Below are 8,995 nucleotides of genomic sequence, written 5' to 3'. Positions count from 1 at the left end.
AGGACTAAAACCTATTCCTAGGTCTCCATCCTGGATTTCCAATCTATACTCACAAATGCTTTGGAAATTTTGCTGATTGGTCCATGAAAATCAGCACATAGCTGTATTTAATGAACAGCCAGGAAGTCTTCATCAGCCTTGAAATTAAGAGATTTACTAGATGGGTGTGGTGGTGCTCACCTGTAATCCCATGACTAGGGAGGCTAAGGAGGGAGGATCCTAAGTTCAAACCCAGCCTCAGCAACTTAGTGAGGCCCTAAGCAATTCAGTGAGACCCTGTCTCTAATAAAATATAAAAAAGGGCTGGGGATGTGGCTTGGTGGTTAAGTGCTCCTGGGTTCAATCCTTGGTACCAAAAAAGAAGAAAAAAAAGAGATTTACTAAATAGAAAATATGAAAATTATTATGATGGTTGTATCAAAGCAGTGATATATTTTTACTTGCCCTTAAATAATAATGTGCGCTCTCTCTCTCTCTCTCTCTCTCTTTCTCTCTCTCTCTCTCTCTTAATGAGCATGTATAGTTTGGAAACAAGAGAAAAAAAAAAGAAATTAAAAGGAGCTAGAAAGAAATGGCAAGCTATGTATAACTAAATTCAGGACCAAGCACAATTGGTAAGGTGGTCTCCCGAAAGCATCTGCAACTCAGAGGTACTGAGGCTCTTTTCTTGGGAGTTTGAAAGGGGGCTGAGGGGAGGGGCTGTGGAGGTGAGGGCACTGGAGGAGGTGAACATCTTTCATTGACTCTTTGGCTTTTTAATGGCCACTTGAATATTTGGACCTGTGCAACTTCTTGGAAATAGAATTCTTCCTGAAAAGAATGTTTTTACTTGAAAACCTCTCCAAAGAGAGAAAGCTAAAAGCCAGCACAGCCAGCAAACTAAGTAGAATAGAGCCCAAGTTCCTATTCCTCAAAGCAGACGTGTACTTCCTAGGGCACAGGGTCCACCTCCTGTCCTGTGGCCCTTTGCCAGATGTGCTGTGTCCTAGGCCAACAGAAGAGTCAGCACTCAGGGACATGAGTGTGAGGGAGCTGACCTCCAGCCCTGAATGCCAAGAAGACTCTGGTGCATGGTCTCAGCTGGAGGGCTCTAGCTTCCCTCTTGTTCTTGACTAAGTTACTTTTGTTTGTCTGTTATTGTTCTTAAAGTTTTCTGGGTAACTATAAGCAACAGATCTTGTTAGTTCCTCTTGAGATTGCCCACTACTCCCCACCCTTATTTCTCACCTCCCAGCATCCTGTTTGTCTCCCAGACTCTGTTCCCCCGCCCCACCCCCACCCCCTCCCAGCTACCATCCTTTGAGCCATGCTCACTGAATTAATTTTAACTTTTATTTTTATTATGTGTTCTCAGACCAAAAGAAGGCAGGCATCTATTCAGTTTTTAATTCATTGTGTTATACTTTCTTTTATCATGAATACACTAAAATATGTCTAGGTAGAAGTTCCAGTGTCCGTCTCCCGTATACTGTATTTCCAGAACATTCAAAAAGAAGGAAGGGGAATACAAACAAACGTGGAACTTCAAACTAGGTATAGCACTTTTTTGGTCTTTGAACATTTAAAGTGACCTGATTGTGACAGGAACAAAAAAAAAGCCTACAATGATATTCAGTTTATTAGATTATAAAGAATATTTTAGCTACTCAATTTTACATGAACCGTGTTAGCACTGCAATGAAATACCTGAAATTATCTACTTGGGTTATAGTTTTGGAAGTTGCAGTGCATGATGGGTCGGCCCCCTTGCATTGGGTCTGTGGCAGGGCAGCACATCATGGCGGGAGAACATGGTGGAGCACAATTGCTTGCCTTGTGGCTAGGGAGCAAAAGAGAGTAATGGGGCATTTCATAATATCCCCTGTAACCTAACAGCCTCCAGCTGAACCCCGCTCTTCAAAGGTTCCACTACCTCCCAGAAAGGTCACTGGGGAACCAACTCCTCAGCACTGGAACCTTTGGAGGACATTCAAGATCCAAATTATCTATCTAGACTTGCACTTTGATTTTTCTCGTTATTGTTGCAAATGGATCTATTAGCTGTGAAACATGAAATCTAGCACTTAAAATTCACAGGTTTATAAAAAATACTATTTTTTTTTTTGTTTAAGAATACTGTCATGTTTGGATCTGAAATGTCCCCCAAAGACTCATTTATTGAGAGCTTGGTTCCCCAAATGCAGCAATGTTCAGAGGTGGAACTTTGGGGGAAGTGACGGGATCATGAGGGATCTCATCCCTGGATCCATCCATTGATGGGATTATAATTTGGTGGAGTCTAAGGAGGTGGTAGAAACTGTAGAAGGCAGGGCCTAGCTGCAGGAAGCAGGTCACTGGGGGTGTGTTCTGGAAGGATATATCTTGCCCCAGGCCCCCTTTTTGCTCTTTCTCAGCTTCCCAGATGCCATATGGAGGCAGATCTTCTCTACCACACCCTCCCACCGTGATGTCCTGCCTCACTCGGGCCCAGAGCAGTGGAGTCAGCCGACCATGGGCTAAAGCCTCTGAAACTGAGCCCAAACCAGTCTTTCCTCCTTTAAGTTGTTTTTCTCAGGTGTTTTGTCACAACATCAAAAAAACTAGCACACATTTTAAAAGAAGTAATGAGTGCTCTAGCCCAACGGAATACGCAATTCCACCCAGGAGTCATAGTGTCTGTTACACCAGAATAACGTAACATTTTTAAAAAGAAAAATTCACTTTTTAAAAAAGGAGGGAAATACATTCAAACGCTAGTAGAATTGCACAGTAATTTATCTGGTCAGTTCCCTTTTCTGTTCTGAACACGAGAGAAATGAAAATTCAAAAGAAGCAGAAACTGATGATGGTGGGGTCCCCAATCCACATCAATACCTCAGGTTTCTCTGATTCTTTGGTGGATATCTGAAAAAATGAAGCTTTCCCCCAGATTCACACAAGTTTTTCTCCATTTCCCTGTTTCTTTATTTCCATATGGAGCAGACTTTCAGATTGCTTTCACTTGGTGCTGAGAGGATGCGGGTAATAGGACACAGGACAAGTCTCACAGGACAAGTTTGTCACCGTGTCCTGGGGAGAAGCTCTTTCCATCATCAGATATCCAAGATTCTCCCTGTTGTCCAGCATTTGAAAGTATCTTTCCAACGTCCAGAGCTCAGGACCCTTTGGTTTTTATTAGGTGAGAAAGCTCTCCTGAGTAGTGTCATGTGGGTAACAACAAAATTACTCAAATTTCTTGATGATTTCTTCTCTTCTGTACATGGAGAAAAGTATGCTTAGATCTTTGGTGTGTGGGGGGGAACCAAACACCTAGTTAATTTAATCTAGACCATTTGGTACAGATGATGTAATAAAGATGCATTGTATAATTCAGAAACAGTGACCACGGTGTCTGATGCCTTCCCAATGACACTTGATTACGTTATTTCAATTCCAGATAACAATCTTCCTATTCCACAGCCTTTAGAAACTAGGAAAGAAAAGAAAAGCTTATTTTTAAGAAAATCTTTCCTGTATAAAAAAAATGTATGTAATTCAATTTTTCTTTTCAAATCTAAAGAAAATTCTTTTCAAAAAAATTTTAAATTGTTTTTATGCTTTAAGTTGTTACTACCACCTCCTTTGAGGTTAATATTTTTAGTGAGCTAAAACTCTAGAAGTTATTTATAAGCTAATTAGAGGAAGGGCTTTATTTTTTTTTTATTTTTATTACAACTCTTTGTACTTAAAAGACAACTCTATATTATTTTAACAACTAACTTCCTTGACAATATAAGTGACTTTTAAAATTTAAATGTATTTGTCCATAAACAGGATGTCTGTTATGACTAATAAGTACTGATTTTTATTTTTATATTTTATGCACTATTATTATATATCACTTTCTTTTTTATCTTTGAAGTATATTCTTTTAAAAACACCTTTTACTTTTTTTTTTTCTTTTCCTTTTTTGTGGTGCTAGGGATTGAATTCAGGGCCTCACACATGATATACAAACACTTTATCATTGACTTATATCCTAGCTCTTTGAAGTATGCTTGATAAATATAAACTTTACTCAAAATAGTATAATTTAGAGCCTTATTTCCCTAGGGAAATACTACAATTGAATATTGTATTCAAAATACAAATAAAGTTTCATGTAAAATGCCCTATTATATCACATAAAAATGAAGAGAGTCAGGCTCAATGGGGCAAGCCTGTAATCCCAGTGACTGGAGGCTGAGGCAGGTGGACTGTGGGTTCAAAGACAGCCTTAGCAATTTAGTGAGACCCTGTCTCTAAATTAAGATGCAAAAAAGGGCTGGGATATGGCTCAGTGGTTGAGTGCCCTGGATTCAATCCCCAGTGTCAAAAAAAGAAAAAAAGAAGAAGAAGAAGAAGAGGAGGAGGAGGAGGAGGAGGAGGAGGAAAAAGAAGAGGAGAAAGTTAGATTGGGGATTAAATGAGGAATGCTTACTAAAATAGCTGGACTCTAATATCATTCACATTTAAGTGTGACATTGGGAATCCTTTCCCTGTCTTTAGTGATTTTTACCATTATTGCTTAGATGTGTGACTTTTCAAGGTCGTATGAAGATGAGATCAAGTGGTCAGGAAGAAATTTGAGGAACATCACACTAAGTTTTCCTAAAGACTTTGCAGCAAATCAGGAGGAAAGAATTTTCCTTTCATACCAAGTGAATCAGAAATCATCTACAGTACAAAAAACGAGTCCACATTAATTAATTCTGTACGGTGTTTCTTCTACCTGTGATGGCATAAACCCACTCCGCTGTTTGCCAAGACCCACGAAAGCATAAGTGGAATGCTTTTCTGCATCCTGTTGCTGATTTCAATATCTGAGGTAAGTGCCTGCTCAATGGGAAAGAAAAGAGTAATATGATCCTTTGGAAAGGGTGCTCCCAGCATTGATCAGATAGGTGTTACTCAAAAACTAAGCATGGTGTATTTTTATCGTACTGATGTTAACAGGAAGGCCACTCTGTCTTTCAGAGGCTGCGGCATTCCGCTGACTCTATTACTTCCTACTTTTAAGGGGCGGGCCTCTTGCCCAAGTTGTTAAAGAGACTTGGAGTTGCAGGTGCCTTCTCTGGCTCTTACTGCTGTCAGTTCTGGGATTGGGTGTAAATGCCGACTATGCTGTTTCTCAATGACTTCATTAAAACTCTATTTATAACATTTACTGGACTCCTACTTAGCAATAGAATTGAATATTTTTAAAAGTCCCTGACTCAAAGAACTTTCACTCTAGAATGGAAATCAGAGCCACACAAAGATTACTAAGTGATGTGTTTTCAGAAAATTGTTGGAAAAAACTATATTACTTTGGCTTTAGAGGGTGAGGAAGGTGGGATATGAGGGGGGAACTGAGCAGAACCTAGCAAGGTGGTGCATCTGGAAGTGAGGCGGAGACAGGTGACTCTGTAGCAGTCTTGGGGAACTCAGGTTGGACTGGCAAGAGAGCACTCTACAGCACTGAGCTTAAATTCTGGCCAGGGAGTTTGGACGTTAAACAGTTCACCATCTATTCTACCAAATGTGGCTTTTCCAAGACCAGCTTGGATTTCACAACAGTTTGCCCCTTTTCAATTAAGGCAATTTTAATGTGACTTGCTAGCTAAAGTTTTATAAAGCTTATATAAATTCATTTACAAATCAGGTAACATTTTCTTCAGACTATGTCCTCATCTGGAATTTGGGAAATAGAATCCTTTCTTTGGTCTTCAAATATTTGCTAAATATCTGTGCTAAGCTCAGGACTGGAATTTATGCCATATTTCAACAATTATGGATTAGAGTCTGACACTGACTGTCAGACTCTATTCTAGGCCCTTAGGGCACATTGTAGAAGAAAAATAAAACCCCTGCCCTCACAGAGCTTTTATTATAGTGGTCTGTTAGTTTGCTAGGGCTGCCATGGATGTGAGGCTTAAACAATGGAAACATATTTATTCCCAGTTCTGGAGGCTGAAGTCCGAGATCAAGGTGGTGTTGGCAGGGTTGGTTCCTTGTGATGGCCCTGAGGGTAGGAGCTATTCCATGCCTCTTGGCTTGTAAGTGACCATCTTCTCCCTGTGTCATCATGCTGTCTTCCTTCTGTACTTATCTATGTCCAAATTTCCTCTTCGAACAAGGACAGCAGTCACACTGCATTAGGACCTGTTCTGATGACCTAATTTTAAATTAATTTCCTTTGTGAAGACCCTATCTCCAAATATAGCCACATTCTGAGGCACTAGGGATTAAAACAGACACCAATGTATGGATTTGGGGCAGGGACAGTTTAACCTTTAACCAGTGGGCTTTGATGACAGAGCAGTGAATGAGCCCTAGAACTTGGTCGCTGGGTTGCAAGGTGCCAGGCCCTTCCCTGGCCTGCTCCTGTGCACTGCTACATTGAATGCTCAAAGCCCACCTGGGAGGCAAGTATGGCTATCCCACTGTTACGGTTTAGATAAGTGGTGTCCTCCAAAAGCTCATGGGTGAGACAATGCAGGAAGGTTTGGAGGAGAAATGATTGGGTTATGAGAGCCTTAACCCAATCAGTGAATTAATCCCCTGGGATTAACTGAATGGTAACTGAAGGTGGGTAGGGTGTGGCTGGAGGAGGTGGGTCATTGGGGGTGTGCCGTTGGGGTATATATTTTGTATTGGGGAATGAAGTCTCTCTGCTTTCTGATCATCATGTGAGCTGCTTCTCTACACCACACTCTTCCACCATGACGTTCAACCTCACCTTGAGCCTGGAGGAATGGGAGCCAGCCTTCTATGGACTGAGACCTCTGAAATCATGAGCCCCCAGAAAAACTTTTCCTCCTCTACAATTGTTCTTGTGAGGTCTTTAGTCACTGCAGTGAAAAGCTGACTGTAACATCCCTTTGAAATAAGGACACTGAGGGCACACCACATTCGTTTGTAGGAGAGTTTGCTCCAGTGATAGGGTGTTTAGTTTTCACTGAGTTGAGCCACAGCTGAATGTGTAGGGCATGCCACCTTGGCTAATTCAGAAGCAGAATTGACCAGTTTGGGATGTTAACACATTGTTGGGGGAGCAGTCAAGGATGTGCTCTGTGTGTGTGTGTATGTGTGTGTGTTTTACATTAGGTTCTTAGAATATGACCAAGATAGAAGTAATGTCTTTGATAATGAAAAATCTTCCCCCCCCTTTATATAATCTAATATGCTACAGAGTAATAACATCTTAAATGTTGTAATAAATTGTTAAAACAATGAGATTTGTAATTAATATAATTTATTATATAACTCCTACATTTAATGTAGTAATAATTATTTCCTTTTGATTATCTGGATTCAGATGAAGTTATAGATGATTTCTCACTTCTGACTTTTGAGCTATCCTCTCATAGCAACCTGCTGGGCTCTCCTCCATGGGAAGGAATCTTGCTTACATTTTCTGCTTTGCCCGGTAGCTCTGCCATGATTTTCTGCTGTGGGCAGATTCAGATTCAGCAAACAATTATGGAGGATCTACCCATCTTTTCACATAAACCCACACTTCTCAAAAATATGGAAAACCAAAGGATTATAATTCGAATTCTGTGGAGGGTCAATTTGATTTAATTATTTAATGGGCAAAACAGTTATATTAATTAGCCAGTGAATAACTCAAAACATAAAAACTAAATAACCATACAGACATATCATTTTCTAAAATGTAAAATTTCATGAACTTTTGCGATGAAGCCTATTTCAAAGAAGTTGCTTTTGTTTTGAGTGTGCCTTTGGTTCAACAGAGGTGTGAATCCCGCTTCCTTCCAGGGGATGTTTGGGAGAAAATACCTGAGCCCTTCTGAGCACACTTCAACCAAGCTTCATAATAACCACGATCCTCATTAAAGGGCTCAGAAGACAGACGGTCTCATAAATGATCTTGTCCTAGTTAAGGAAATAAGTGAACAGCAAAGACTGGGGGTAAATTTTCTCACTCCTTGGGGAAACAGGCTTTCTGTCTCAGGAGACTGGTAGGTCCCAGAGCTCTGCACATCTAAATGTCCCAATCTCATTCATTGGTGAATGCGTGCATTTACTTATGCATACGTTCAACAGGTATTTATGGAGAGCTTAATATAAGCCAGGATTTATGCCAGACCCTGAGAACACAGGATTAACAGAAAAAGAAAACAAACAAATAAAAAGCCTCTAGTTCTTTCCCACACAGAGCTTACAGTCTAGTGAGAGAACAGATATTAAACAGTTACCCACAAATACTTTTAAAAACCATGATAAGTGTAATAAAGGAAAAATATAGGGTGCCACAGAGGGAAAAAAAACTGGTTAATTAATTTGGATTGATGGCCAGGGCATGTCACTCTTTCAGGAAGTGATCTTCAAGGAAGTGACCTGAGGTTTCGAGCATGAGTTAACTGTGTGTGGAGGTGCTATTTGCACCTAAAACAGTTACAGATTACCACTGTCCAAAACCCATTGCTACAATTCCATGTGTCTCCATTAGATTCCTCTGTGTACAAACAAGATCAAATGCTCACCCTCAGCATCACATTTACCATTTTCTATTATATTTTTCCTATCATCCACCCATCTACCAATCTATCCATCATCCATCTAATAAACCTTCACTGAGCACCTACTATGAGCCTGTACTATTGTGCTCCAAATCCTTTACTTTCCCATCGCCCCTCTCCTTGACTACTTTAACTGTCTACCTCTCTTTATGATTCTTAAATCTCCTGGTTTTGACACAGCTTTGATGTTATTTTCTTCCCAGTTCTCTTCCCCTTCTCTTTCCCTTTGACTTAACTATCATTACTCATTCTCATTCAGCAAATGGATTCATTACATTTTTTATGAAATATTTTTCTAACCAGGTACCAAAAAAATAGACATGAACTTTTTGTTGCTGTTGTTAGTTGACTGGAGTTCCTATTCCTTAATAAAGAAATACCACTAAAACAAAAATTTTTGGAAGATTTCTTTCTCTGTTTTTATTTATTTTTTTCTCTCTCTCTCTTCTGTACTTTGGATGTGTTCTTTT

General features: G+C 39.9%; 1 long non-coding RNA gene across 1 annotated transcript; it reads left to right on the top strand.

Annotated features, from left to right (window-relative positions):
• The first annotated feature begins 525 nt into the window (after positions 1-525).
• Positions 526-3,155, top strand: LOC308654178. Its single transcript, XR_014023194.1, has 3 exons — positions 526-650; positions 1,439-1,533; positions 2,970-3,155. It is a non-coding gene; the product is annotated as an uncharacterized lncRNA (long non-coding RNA).
• The last annotated feature ends 5,840 nt before the right edge of the window (positions 3,156-8,995 follow it).

The sequence above is a fragment of the Spermophilus citellus genome, assembly GCF_964194105.1.
Source record: "Spermophilus citellus genome assembly, chromosome: 8".
Lineage (NCBI taxonomy): Eukaryota > Metazoa > Chordata > Mammalia > Rodentia > Sciuridae > Spermophilus > Spermophilus citellus.
The sequence above is the reverse complement of the archived record's forward strand: the minus strand, read 5'-3'. Positions and strand labels throughout refer to the sequence as shown.